Source organism: Pteropus vampyrus, unplaced genomic scaffold (genome assembly GCF_000151845.1).
Source record: "Pteropus vampyrus isolate Shadow unplaced genomic scaffold, Pvam_2.0 Scaffold285, whole genome shotgun sequence".
NCBI lineage: Eukaryota > Metazoa > Chordata > Mammalia > Chiroptera > Pteropodidae > Pteropus > Pteropus vampyrus.
Window position 1 is genome coordinate 2,443,464 of NW_011889066.1, and position 13,671 is coordinate 2,457,134.

The window sequence follows — 13,671 nt, forward strand, 5'->3', positions numbered from 1 at the left end:
CACTTTGTAAGTTATATATGTCTAATCACCATGTTGTACACCTGAAACTAATATAATATTGTATGCCAACTGTAACTGAAAAATTTAAAAATTATCTTTAAAGAAAGTACTTTGGTAGCATGTGAATACACACCCACACACACCCACACACAAAATCTTATAGCTTAGAATGGAATATTCTTAAGCCAGAAAAAAGGAATGAATCACTGACACATGGATGAGCCTTGAAAACATGATGTTAAGTGTAAAAAGCCAGACATGAATGCCACATATTGTATGATTCTATTCAGAACAGGCAAATCTGAAAGCACATTGGCAGTTGCCAAGGGCTGGTGGGGAGGGTGGAGGAGTAGTGACTGTTTAGTGGACACTGGGTTTCTTTAAAGGTAATGAAAATGTTCTGGAATTAAATAATGATGGTGGTTGAACAAGTTGTGAACAGACTATAAATCGCTGAACCGTACACTTTTAAAAGGGTGATTTTTATGATATGTGAATTAGATCTCAATTTTTAAAATTGCGTGATGAATAAATACATTTTTAAAAAAGAATTAACACAGTAAACATATATTATCCTGAGTGTTTGGTTCTCACTCTACTCTAGCTTCTGTGGAGGTAAACACAGACCACCCAAATGAGAACAAGCACTAGTTATTTAGAGCTTGCCTTATATAGCAAAGGAGTCAGCCATGATCATTTGCTTTTGGCAGAGACTCAAAGGCAGGCAGAAGAGTGGGAAGCTTTGGGTTAGAAAAAAGAAAGTCATTTTCTGATCAGAGGTTGTTATGTGGGGAAGCTGGAGGTGAACTGACTAGGAGGTGGGCTGACTAGAAGAAGGGCATTCTACCTGATTGCTTAGGGAAACATATTTGGCTTTCCCCTGTTTGGTTCAAAATCAAAATTTTTAAATGATTAAAATTTAAAAAAGATTAAAAATGAGGAAGCTGTCAGTCATTGACCAAGTCCTTGACTGTTTGGGGCACATTGCAGCAGAAGTTGTGTCTGGCTTTCTGGGATGGTTGTTGCAGATTGTTATCAGGCCTTCAAGGGTTGGGGTGAGTTCCCTGGCTCACAAGGGGATTTAAGAAATTAGGCATAAGGAAACTCTTCCATAGTCTTCAGTCAGTTACTCTGTGAAGAGACATTTTATTCAGTGTTTTTATAATTAGCTGCAAACAATAGTAATAATTACAATAATGATGAGTAACAAGGAAAACGGTAATTGTTATTACCATAAACATCAGGATTTCTCATCTTGCTTATGTTTACTTCATACCGAATGTCAATTATAGCAGAAAAATTCTTCAGACATTTCACTTTTTCCTTCCTCCCAACTGCCATTTGGACATCTGGTTGACCTTGTGGGACAGCCTCCAGGTGACACGCAAATAGTGCAATCATCACTGGAAAGGATCCAAATAGCAGGGAGGTGAAGGTGCACTGCCACCAGACTGGAAACCGGACCTTGTTCCAGTTTACCACTGGTCCTATTTCTCAACTTGGGGTGTCCTCCAAGGCCTGAGCCTGCAGAGGCTGTTCCCTGTCTCTGGAATGAGACTTAAAATTCCCTGGAGGAGCCTCTGACAACCATAGACACTGCAGGACCACTGCCAGGCTTAGAATCTCCTCCTTGACCCTCTCAGGATGGCCAATGCCAGTCCACTATTCTAAGAGATAGAAAACTTTGTTAGGCACCTAAGACTATTGGATCCCACGTGGGACTATGGCCAGGCCCTTAGCATCCTCCTTCTTAGTTTGCCTACAACATTGTGGGTGAATTATCCTAAGTGGAGGGAACCTTCATGTGTTGGTGGAACCACAAATTTCTCAGCAGTGAGAGACCAGATGAGGAGGGGATGGAAGTGGCCACTTCCCCACATAGTTGCTGGTCCTATCTTCCGGCAGTCGATCCCCACCCTCACAGAGCCACCACCTGGACAATCCCGTTCTTGTAGATGGCCTCCAAAGTCTGCCTCAGGCTCCATGACCTGAATGCTCCCAGGACCATTTCGCACAGAGCTCGGAAAACAAACAAACAAACAAAAAAACTAAAAATCATCACAGGGTAATGCGGCACCATTGACAAAGATGGCTTCAGGATGGATATGGGTCTCCAAGATAACAAGAGCACATTGCTGGTAGTCTTGTGGGCCCGGGTCATCTCAGTTCCCATCATTAGACGTGGAGTGCAGGAAACAACCTCCACATGCCTCCTCTTCTAGGCCACCCAAGACTTGTCCCCAGCTCCAGAGAGGGGACTTATAACAATCTTAAAGTTCCAATGACCAAGATACACGTGGGACAGCTGGAGAGCTATGGTGCCTTCACCATACATCCAGTCCTCAGTTCCAGGAGAGACTCAGAAAAATTGAGAATGGAAAGTACAAACACAGGGACCACAAAGGATGGCGTCAGGCTCAGACAACATCTCCTGTTCCTCACAGCAGTCCAAGTCAGACCCATGGGCCAAGGGTCCTGCCTGCAACACCTCGCCCCATTTCCAGAGCTCAGCACCAGCCTTACAACCCACAACTATGCAGATCTAATTTCTTGCGAGTGGAGGAAGCGCCAAATGCCCTGGCACAGCGAGCATGATCTTGCTGGTCCTGCAGCTACCTGGAACTCTGCTTCCCAAACATCAGTCAAATCTCATTCCTTGCATATTTTGCCTGAGTGCCACAAGGAAAAGAAAATATATAAAAGCAGCCATCAGGTGTCAACTGATAAACTGCGCAAGGGTAAGCAGAATGGAGCCAGATCACCCACAGTCCAGCGCTCACCTCCCACCCTCCCCTGCACCACCCCACCCCTGTCCAGGCCACCTGACCTCCTCCTGACCCACCTAGGATCACATCTCTCAGATCAAGTCATTAGCCAGGTGGAAGGCATCTGGCGCAAACCCAGACATTTCCCTTGGAGTTCCTTGGCCTTCTTGAGGGGACCCTGAAAGCAAAAGGTAGACTTGGAAATTTTTTTCAGGAGATCCTAAGGACCATCATTCTCCACCAGGGATGGCTGCTGGGAAGGGGACAGTCTCCCCACATGTCCCTCATGGCGGTGCTTGCTGCTTCCAAGCCCTGGAGGGGACATGGAAAATTTCCCAAAGATGTGAGCAAGACAGTGCACCTGCCCAGGCTTCTCAGAGCTGCACTAGCAGTTCCCATACTCCACAAGGCGAGCTTGGAAACCCCTGCAAGGATCTTCGGACAGCACGAACTATAAAACTGAAGCCATGAAAGTACTCGTAGAAACATGGATGAATCATTTTTATTCTTTAGTTTCAGAGTGGAGAGCTTCGTAAAGAATTAAAAAAAAAAAAACCCAAAAGCTAAAAGGGAAAATCAAATAAATCTGACCTCATAAAGTTTAAGCAAAATTGATTTTTATGTATAACTACCAGCAAAGTCAAATGACCAACAGACGTGGGGAACATTTGTGCAAATATGTGTGTAATAAGTATATTGAGGGTAAATAGGAGGCTCATGGGCAGGTGCAGGGGCTGCACAGCAAAGGGTTTTCAGAAATTAGAAGAGGGCAAGGCAACTGGAGTTGAGCACCCAGAGTTGGGACCCAGGCCTGGCTGCTCTCACCCTCACCTTCCAGGCTCCAAAAAACAACAGGATGCCACACAGGAGCTAGCCATCCTGGCACAAGGAACTGCCCTCCATGGCCACCAAGTAAATTGTTGAGCACCTACTGTGGACCAGAAACTATGTAAGCATTAAAAACATTAAAGAAAATAATTTTTAAATCCTTGCACCGAGACAAAAATCTTTGCTCTCCTGAACCTTTTATTCTAGTGGAGGAAATGGCAGTAAACAAGGTCAGTAAGGAGAAGAATAAGAGGTGGTCTTGCCCACCAGCTGGAATCTTTTTCAGCAGGCAGTGCCACTGAAATGGCCGGCCTCAGCTCACACTATGGACTTTCCTAAAATCTCTCAAAGGTTCACAAACTTAAACAAGCAGCATCTGGCCTTGGTTTGCCCCTACCTCTTGCTAAATGGCCCCGGGCCCTGAACGAGTGATAGCTGGCCTCAGTTCATAGCTTAGGCTCTCCCAGGAAACTCCAAGCCCAGCGCAAGCAGCAACCACCTGTAGGTCGCTTTGTAGCTTCTACCAAATGGCACCAGGCCAAGCACAGGCAGAAGCTGATCTTGGTTTGCATTGGAGTGCCCCCACAAGAGGCCTCAGAACCAACACACCCAGCGGACAGCTTCAGATCACACCAGAGTACCACCCACCCAACTCCACAATTAACACACCCACACAGTGGAGTTGGCAGGCACTAGAGCCCTGCTAAAGTGAATGTCATTCTGTGGGGTCACCCCATGCACAACAGCTCATCCACTGAAATCACAGCCAGGCCTCACAACCAGTCAGCCTCAGGGTTAATCTCTCCCACTGATGTGCCAACAGCAATCAAGGCAGAACTACAAAAGGAATCATACACATCCCATTCAAGGGCCACCCCTGGAGTACCCAGCTCAGGTGACCAGGAATACTGCACCACTAGGCCCCACAGGGCACTTACTCTATAAAGCCATTCTACTAAGTGGCTTTATGGAGTAAGGAGACATAGCAGACCTACCTAGTAGAAACAAACACAGGGAAGCAGCCAAAATGAGAAGACAATGAAACATTTTCCTCCAAAAAAGAACCAAACAAAACTCCAGAAAAAAAAATGGAGATAAGGTATCTACCGGATGCAGAGTTCAAAACATTGGTTCTAAGGATGCTCAATGAACTTAGGGGAAGAGTATAGGTGGACTGAGTGAGAAATTCAGCAAAGAGATAGGAAACAAAAAGAAAAAGATAGGAAATATAAAAATGAAGATAGAAAACAAAAAAGAACCAATCAGAAATGAAGACTACATTAGAGGGAATCAACCATAAATTCAATGAAGCAGAGGATCAAAAACACCCAATCAGAACAAAACACAAAAAAAAAGAAAAGAAAAGAAGAAAGAAAGAAAAGAATTTTTAAAAGTGAGAATAATGTAAGAGGCCTCTGGAACAACATCAAAGGTACCAACATTTGCATCACAGGGATACCAGAAGAAGAGAGAGCAAGGAATTGAAAACCTATTTGAAGAAATAATGATGGAAAACTTTCCTAACCAGGTGAAGGAAATAGACACATGAGCCCAGGAAGTGCAGAGAGTCTCAAACAAGATGAACCCAAAGAGGTCCATACCAAGACACATCATCATTAAAATGCCAAAAGTTAAAGACAAAGAGAGAATCTTAAAAGCAGAAAGAGAAAAGCAGTTAGTTACAAGGGAGCTCCCATATGACAGTCAACTAATTTCTCAACAGAAATTTTGCAGGTCAGAAAAGATTGACACAAAATATTCGAAGCGATGAAAAGCAAGGACCCACAACCAAGACGACTCTATCCAGCAGTGCTATCATTTATAATCAAAGGACAGATAAAGAGCCTCTCAGACAAGAAAAAACTAAAAGAGTTAATCACAACCAAACCAGTATTACATGAAATGTTAAAGGGGCTTCTTTAAGAAGGAGAAAAAAGGATCAAAAATATGAATAATAAAATGGCAATAACTATGTACCTATCAATAATCACTTTAAATGTAAATGGATTAAGTATTCCAATCAAAAGACATAGGGTGGCTGAATGAATAAGGAAACAAGACCCCATATATGCTGCCCACAAGAGACCCACTTCAGATCAAAACTGAAAGTAAAAGGATGGAAAAAGATATTTCCTGCTAATGAAAATGAAAGAAAAGCTGAGGTAGCAATACTTATATCAGACAAAATAAACTTTAAAACAAAAGTTATGACAAGAGACAAAGAAGGACATTGCATAATGATAAAGGGATCACTTTGACAAGAGCCTAGAACCCTTGTAAATTTTTATGCACCCAACCTAGGAGCACCTAAATATATAAAACAAATATTGATGAACATAAAGAGATCAACAGTAACACAGTTATAGTAAAGATGTTTAACATGCCATTGACATCATGGATAGATTATTCATACAGAAAATCAACAAGAAACCAGTGGCTTTATATAAAATATTAGACAAGATTGATTCAATTGATATTTTAGAGCATTTCACCTCAAAGCAGGAGAATGTACATTCTTTTCAAGTGCACATGGAACATTTTTCAGGATAGACCACATATTAGGCCACAAAACAAATCTCAATAAGTTTAAGAATATTGGAATCATGTCAAGGACCTTCTCTGACCACAATGTATGAAACTAAAAATCAATTACAAGAAAAAAACCGAAAAACACAGAAACACATTTAGGCTAAATAGCATGCTACTAAAACAACAAATGGGTTAAAATAAGATCAAAGAAGAAATCAAAAGATACCTTGAGACAAATTAAAATAAAAACACAGTGATCCAAAATCTATGGGACACAGATAAAGCAGTTCTAAGAGGGAAATGCATAGCAGTACAGACCTACCTCAACAAATAAGAAAAATATCAAATAAATGAGCTAAACTTTAACCTAAAGGAACTAGAAAAAGAAGAACAAACAAAGCCCAAAGTGAGTAGAAGAAGAAAAAAATAACGAATGGTGTGGAAATAAATGAAATAGAGTCTGAAAAAAATACAAAAGATCAATGAAACTAAGATTTGGTTCTTTGAAAAGATGAACAAAATTAGTCAACCTTTAACCAGACTCATCAAGAGAAAAAGAGAGGACCCAAATAAATAAAATCAGAAATGAAAGAGGAGAAATGATAACAGACACCACAGAAATACAAAGAATTACATTTTTAAAACTATAAACGATTATATGCTGAGAAATTGAACAATGTGGGAGAAATGGGTAAATTCCTAGAAACATACAATCTTCCAAGACTAAATCATGAAGCAGTAGAAAACCTAAACAAACCCAGTAACTACTAATGAAATCAAATCAGTAATCAAATATTTTCGATAAAGTCCTGACCCAGATGGCTTCACAGGTGAATTTTACCAAACATTCAAAGAAGAATTAACACCTATCCTTTTCAAATTATTCCAAAATAATTGAAGAGGAGGGAAGGCTCACAAGCTCATTTTACAAGGCCAGCATTACCTTGATTCCAAAACTAGACAAAGACACTACAAAAAAAAAAAAAAAAAGAAAGAAAGAAAGAAAGAAGGAAAGAAAGAAAAGAAAGAGATAAAAAGAAAATTATAGGCCAATAACCCTGAAGAACATAGATGCAAAAATTCTTAACAAAATATTAGCAAACCCAATTCAGCAATATGTTGAAAAGATCACATCATAATGAAGTGGGATTTATTTCTGGGATGCAAGTTTGGTTCAATATTCACAAATCAATTAATGTAATATGCCACGTTAACAAATTGGAAAATTAAAATTATCTGATCATATCAATAGATGTAGGAAAAGCCTTTGACAAAATCTAGCATCCATGTATGATTAAAAAAAAAAAAACTCTCAGCAAATTGGGAATAGAGGGGACATACCTTAACATAATAAAGGCCATATATGGCAAACCCACAGCTAACATCATACTCAATGGGGAAAAACTAAAAATGTTTTTCTAAAGATCAAGAACAGGACAAGGATGTCCACTTTCACCACTTGTATTCAACATTGTATTGGAAGTCCTAGCCACAGCAATCAAACAAGAAAAAGAAATAAAGCCATCTAGGTAGAAAGGAAGAAGTAAAACTGTCATTATTTGCAAATGGCATTATACTAAATGGAGAGAACCTTAAAGATTCCACCAGAAAACCATTAGCACTGATAAATGAATTTAGTAAAGTAGTAAGATGTGAAATTAATTTTTAGAAATCAGTTGCATTTTTATATACCAATAACAAACTATCAGAAAGAGAAATTAAGAACACAATCTCATTTACAATTGCATCAAACCTAGGAAAAAATTTTACCAAGCAAGTAAAAGACCTGTCCTTGGAAAACTATAAAACATTAAAGAAAGAAATTGAAGAAGATACAAATAAATAGAAGCATATATCGTGCTTATAGATAGGAAGAATTAACATCGTTAAAATATCCATACTATCCAAAGAAGTCTATAGAACCAATGCAATCCCTACCAAAATGCCAGTGGCATTGTTTGCAGAACTAGAATGAATATTCCTAAAATTTATATGGAAAAATAAAAGACTCCAAATAGCCACAGCAATCTTGAGAAAGAAGGACAAAATTGGAGGCATCACACTATCTGATATCAAACTATACTGTAAGGCTATAATAATCAAAACAGCATGGTACCAGCATAAAAACAGACACAAAGATCAATGGAACAGAATAGAAAACCCAGAAATAAATTCACATTTATATGGTCAATTAATCTACTAGAAAGGAGGCAAGGATATACAATGGGATAAAGATAGTCTAATAAATGGCGTTGGAAAAACTTGACAGATACATGCAAAAAAAATGAAACTGGATCAAAGTGGATTAAAGGCTTAAATGTAACACCTGAAACCATAAAACTCCTAGAAGAAAACACAGGCTGTAGACTCTGACATATATCATAGCAATACCTTTCTAGAAATGTCTCCTCAGGCAAAGGAAACAAAAGAAAAAATAAACAAATGGAACTCCATCAAACTAAAAGTTTTTGCACAGCAAAGGAAACCATCAACAAAATGAAAAAACAGCCTATTGAATGGGAGAAGATATTTGCTAATGATATATCCAATAAGGGGTTACTATCCAAAATAGATAAGGAACACCCTCCACCGCCCCCCCCCCCAAAAAAAGATTCCCAAACAATCAGATTAAAAAATGGGCAGAGGACCTGGATAGACATTTTTCCAAAGGAGGCATGCAGATATGGCCAACAAACATATGAAAAGATCCTCAACCTCATTAATCATCAGGGAAATGCAAATCAAAACCACAATGAAATATCACCTCATATATGTTAGACTGGTTAGCATCAAAATATCAACAAATAACAAGCACTAGTGAGGATGTGGAGAAAGGGAATCCTTGTACACTGTTGGTGAGATTGTGAATTGGTGCTGCTTCTATGAAAAACAATATGGAGATTCCTAAAAAATATTTAAAATAAAGCTGCCATATGACACAGCGATTCTATTTCTGGGTGTTTATCCAAAAAAATCCAAAACACTAATTCAAAAAGATATATGCACCTCTATGTTCATTGCAACGTAATTTGCAATAGCCAAGATATGGAACCAACCCAATTGTTCAATAGATGATTGGATAAAGAAGATGTGTAGAGTGATGTCAGAAGCATAGCAGCATGAGGGGTCCGCTTAATCTCTCCCCTTGAAATTGTAATAAACTGAACAGCTACAATCCAACAGAAAACACCCAGCCTAGCACACAAACACATCTGAGAGATCTGCACATCAGAACATCTGAAGGTTGGCAAATTGGGCAAGCAAGAGAGGTGGAAAGAGAGAGGAGTGCGGACCAGTGCTATGGACATAGCCCAGTGCTATGTGGGGGTGGGGGTGGGGGTGGGGGGGTAATTAGGTGGCTGCTTTCACTCTCTATAGCCCCAAACAGTCTTGCCTGAATGAGCAGCATATTCCACGTGGCAGGGCCCAGTGAACAGGGCAGAGACAGAATACAGAAGGGTGACAGCTATGATTTAGCAACCGCATTGCCGGGCAGAAAGCTGAGTCATGGAGCCTGGCCGCCTTCCCTCACTCTACTATAGCTAGCAGCGCCCCCCGCCCCCGACCCCGGGGGTAAACTGTAGCAATGAGTACCACGGGAACTAAGACACACACTATGGCTGGTCCCAGTGACAGTGGTAAAGATATAGAAGTAAGAAAGCTAAAGCTTGGCAGCCAGCATAACAGGAAAGAAAACAGCCACAGACATACTGGCAGCCTCTCCACCCCACCCCCACCCATCCAGGCTGATGCGGGAGGAAGCAGCACAGCACTCATCTGGCTTCTGGGGCAGTACCAGGACTTCGGGGGTTCTTCAGAGGCTTGGACTCCCATCATCCTTCACATTTTTCCATGGGGGTGGAGCCCTGGAATCCATATGACCTGGTCACAGGAGACACAAACCTCCCCGGGGAATTAAGGGCTTTTTTTTTTTTTTCCTTTTTGCCACAAAGCGGAGGTCAGGAGGCTTGGGCAGTGCAGGAAGCTTGGGCTCCACCTACTGGAAAACAAAAGAAAAACCTATTCTTATCTACCTGCTAAAGACAGATCACTCTAAATAAAAATACATACATACATACATACATACATACATAAGCAAGCAGAGTACATTCTCATTAATGCATGGGTAAAGAAATAATCCATGAAATACCATGAACAACCAAGGTGACAAGGCAGCTCAGAAAGAAAATAAAAATCTCCAAAAAACAAACTGAAAGGTATAAAATTTGTAATTTAAGTGACAGAAAATTCAAGATTGTAGTTCTGAAAAAACTCAATGAGATGCAAGAAAATTCTGATCAACAAGTCAATGAACTTAGAAAGGAAATCAATGAACAACACAAATACTTTACCGAGTAAATTGAAATTCCAAAAAAGAACTTCTGGAGCTGACGAACTCAAAAGAAGAGATGAAGAATGAGATAGCAAGCTTAAGAAATAGAGATGACCAGATGGAGAAAAGAATTAGTTATGTAGAAGACAAAGCTGGAAATGATGCAGATGAAAGGGAAAGAGACTTGAGGGTGAAAAAACTGTTAAAGAACTCTACAAGAACTATCTGATACCATCAGAAAAAACAATATAAGAATAATGGGTATACCAGAAGGAGAAGAGATGGAAAAGGGAACAGAGAACTTATTCAAACAAATAGTTAATGAGAATTTCCCAAACATATGGAAAGAATTAGATTCTTGAATCCAGGAAGCAAAGAGAGCACCTAATTATCTTAACCCAAAAAGGCCTTCTCCAAGACATTATATTAAAACTATCAAAACTTAATGACAAAGAAAGAATTCTCAAGGAAGCCAGGGAAAAGAAGATGGTAACCTATAAAGAAAAACCGATTAGATTATCATTGGACTTTTCAGCAGCAAAAACTTTACAAGCCAAATTATACTACAAAGCGACAGTAACCAAAACGGCATGATATTGGCAGAAAAACAGACACACTAACCAATGAAACAGAATTGAGAGTCCAGAAGTAAACTCATATTTATATGGGCAAATAATTATCAACAAAAAAGCCAAAAACATACAGTGGAATAAGGAAAGTCTCTTCAATAAATGGTGCTGGGAAACTGGAAAGCCACCTGAAAAAGAATGAAACTAGACTGTTGTGTATCACCACACACCAAAATTAACGCAAAATGGATTAAAGACCTGAATATAAGACCTGAAACAATAAAATGCCTAGAAGAAAACATAAGAACTAAACTCAAGGACCTTGGACTTAAAGAGGATTTTATGAATTTGACCTCAAAAGCAAGGGAAGTAAAAGCTAAAATAAATGAATGGGATTACCTTAAACTAAAAAGCTTCTGCTCAGCAAAAGACATCGTCAACAAGGTAAAGAGAGAACCATCCGAATGGGAAAATATATTTGCAAGATACACCTCCGATAAGGGCCTAATATCCAAAATATACAAAGAACTCATACAACTCAATAACAACAAAAAAGCAAATGATCCAATCAAAAAACGGGCAGAGGACCTGAACAGACACTTTTCCCTAGAGGACATACAAATGGCCGACAAATATATAAAAAGATGCTCAACATCACTAGCTATTAGGGAAATGCAAATCAAAACCACAAAGAGATACCACCTGACACTTGTTAGAATAGCTATAATCAGCAGGACAAGTAATAACAAATGTTGGAGACAATGTGGAGAAAAAGGAACACTCATACATTGCTGGTGGGACTGTAAATTGGTACAGCCACTATGGAAAACAGTATGGAGTTTCCTCAAAACACTAAGGATTGATCTACTATATGATCCAGCAATCCTCCAAAGACTTGAAAACTCATATCCGAAAAGATATTTGCACGTTGATGTTCATAGCAGCATTATTCACATGGAAGCAACTGAAGTGTCCTATGATAGATGATTGGCTAAAGAAGCTGTGGTACATATATACAATGGAATATTACTCAGCCATAAGAAGAGATGAAATACTGCCATACCTTGAGATAATCATGCTAAGTGAAACAACCCGGACAGAAAAAGTTGAAAATCACATGATATCACTTATATGTAGAATATAAACCTAAAAGCAACAAATGAACAGGACAAACAGAGACTCATGGACATGAACTATAGACTAGTGATTACCAGAGGGTAGGGAGTGGTGGGAAGGAGGAGGTAGATGGGGTAAAGAGAGTCAAATATGTGGTGACAGAAAGAAATCTAACTATGAGACGTGAACACACAGTGTAAATATATATGTGCCTTACTGTTCAAGTGTACAGATGAAACTTATTGGATTTCGTTAACCAATGTCACCATAAAAAAATAAAAATAATAAAATAAATTTTAAAAAAACTTTACAAGCTAGGAAGGAGTGGAATCAAATATTCAATCTATTGAAAAGGAGAAATTACCAGCCAAGAATAATATACCTGGCAAAATTCTCCTTGAGATATAAGGGAGAAATAAAGACCTTTTTAGACATACAGAAGCTAAGAGAATTTTCCACCACAAGGCCTGCATTACAGGAAATACTAAAGGGGTTCATTCTACCTGAAACAAAAGGACAAAAAAGTACAAAACTATGAGTAAGATGACTAACAAACAGACAGAAGTGGGAAATCACAACCTTTATTAAGAACAGGGTATTATAAACTTAAATATTACATAATGGTTAAAGGTCAAAAACTTTTTAAAAATATAATAGCTACTGAAACTCAAAAATGTACTCATGGAATAAATAGGGATAATTTGAGACAACAAAAACAGAAAAAAGGAGGGAGTAAAGGTCTGAATCTGCAAAGGGAAATGGAGATAAGACTCATGCAGAAGAAAAAGGATCACTATATATATGAAAACTTCTTTTACATAAACTTAATGGTAACCACACACGCAAAAATATATAGAACTGAGACACATAACATAAAACAAGAAGGAACGGAGGGAAAAACCACAGAATATTTCCAAACTAAAATAACAGACAGAAACACAAAAGCAAAGAAACAATAAGGACACTGAGCTACCAGAAAACAAAAGATAAAATGGCTATCAGAAAACCTCACATATCAATAATCACCCTAAATGTAAATGGATTGAACTCACCAATAAAAAGTCACAGAATAGCAGATTGGATCAAAAAACAAAACTCAACTATATGCTGCCATTAAGAGACACATTTCAACTGCAAAGACAAATGTAGACTCAAAGTGAAAGAGTAGAAAACGATACTCTAAGCAAATGGTATCCAGAAAAAAGTAGGAGTAGTCATACTTATATCTGATGAAATAGACTTCAAGATAAAAAAGGTAAAGAGAAGCAATGATGGACACTACATAATGATAAAGAGAACCATACATGAAGAAGACCTAACACTTATTAATATTTATGCTTCCAATCAGGGAGCACCAAAATATATAAAGCAACTACTAACAGAACTAAAGGGAGAAACTGACAAAAACACAATTATAGTAGGGGATCTACATACCCCACTGTCAGCTATGGCTAGATGATCCAAACAGAAAATTGATAAGGAAATATCACCCTTCAATGACACATTAGACCAATTAGACACAATTGACATT

General features: G+C 38.8%; 1 long non-coding RNA gene across 1 annotated transcript; it reads right to left on the reverse strand.

Moving 5' to 3' along the window:
- Nucleotides 1–1,112: 1,112 nt before the first annotated feature.
- On the reverse strand, nucleotides 1,113–10,036 carry LOC105302837. Its single transcript, XR_896864.2, has 3 exons — nucleotides 9,919–10,036; nucleotides 2,843–2,943; nucleotides 1,113–2,669 (listed from the first exon to the last, which is right to left on the reverse strand). It is a non-coding gene; the product is annotated as an uncharacterized LOC105302837 (long non-coding RNA).
- Between the last annotated feature and the right edge of the window lie 3,635 nt (nucleotides 10,037–13,671).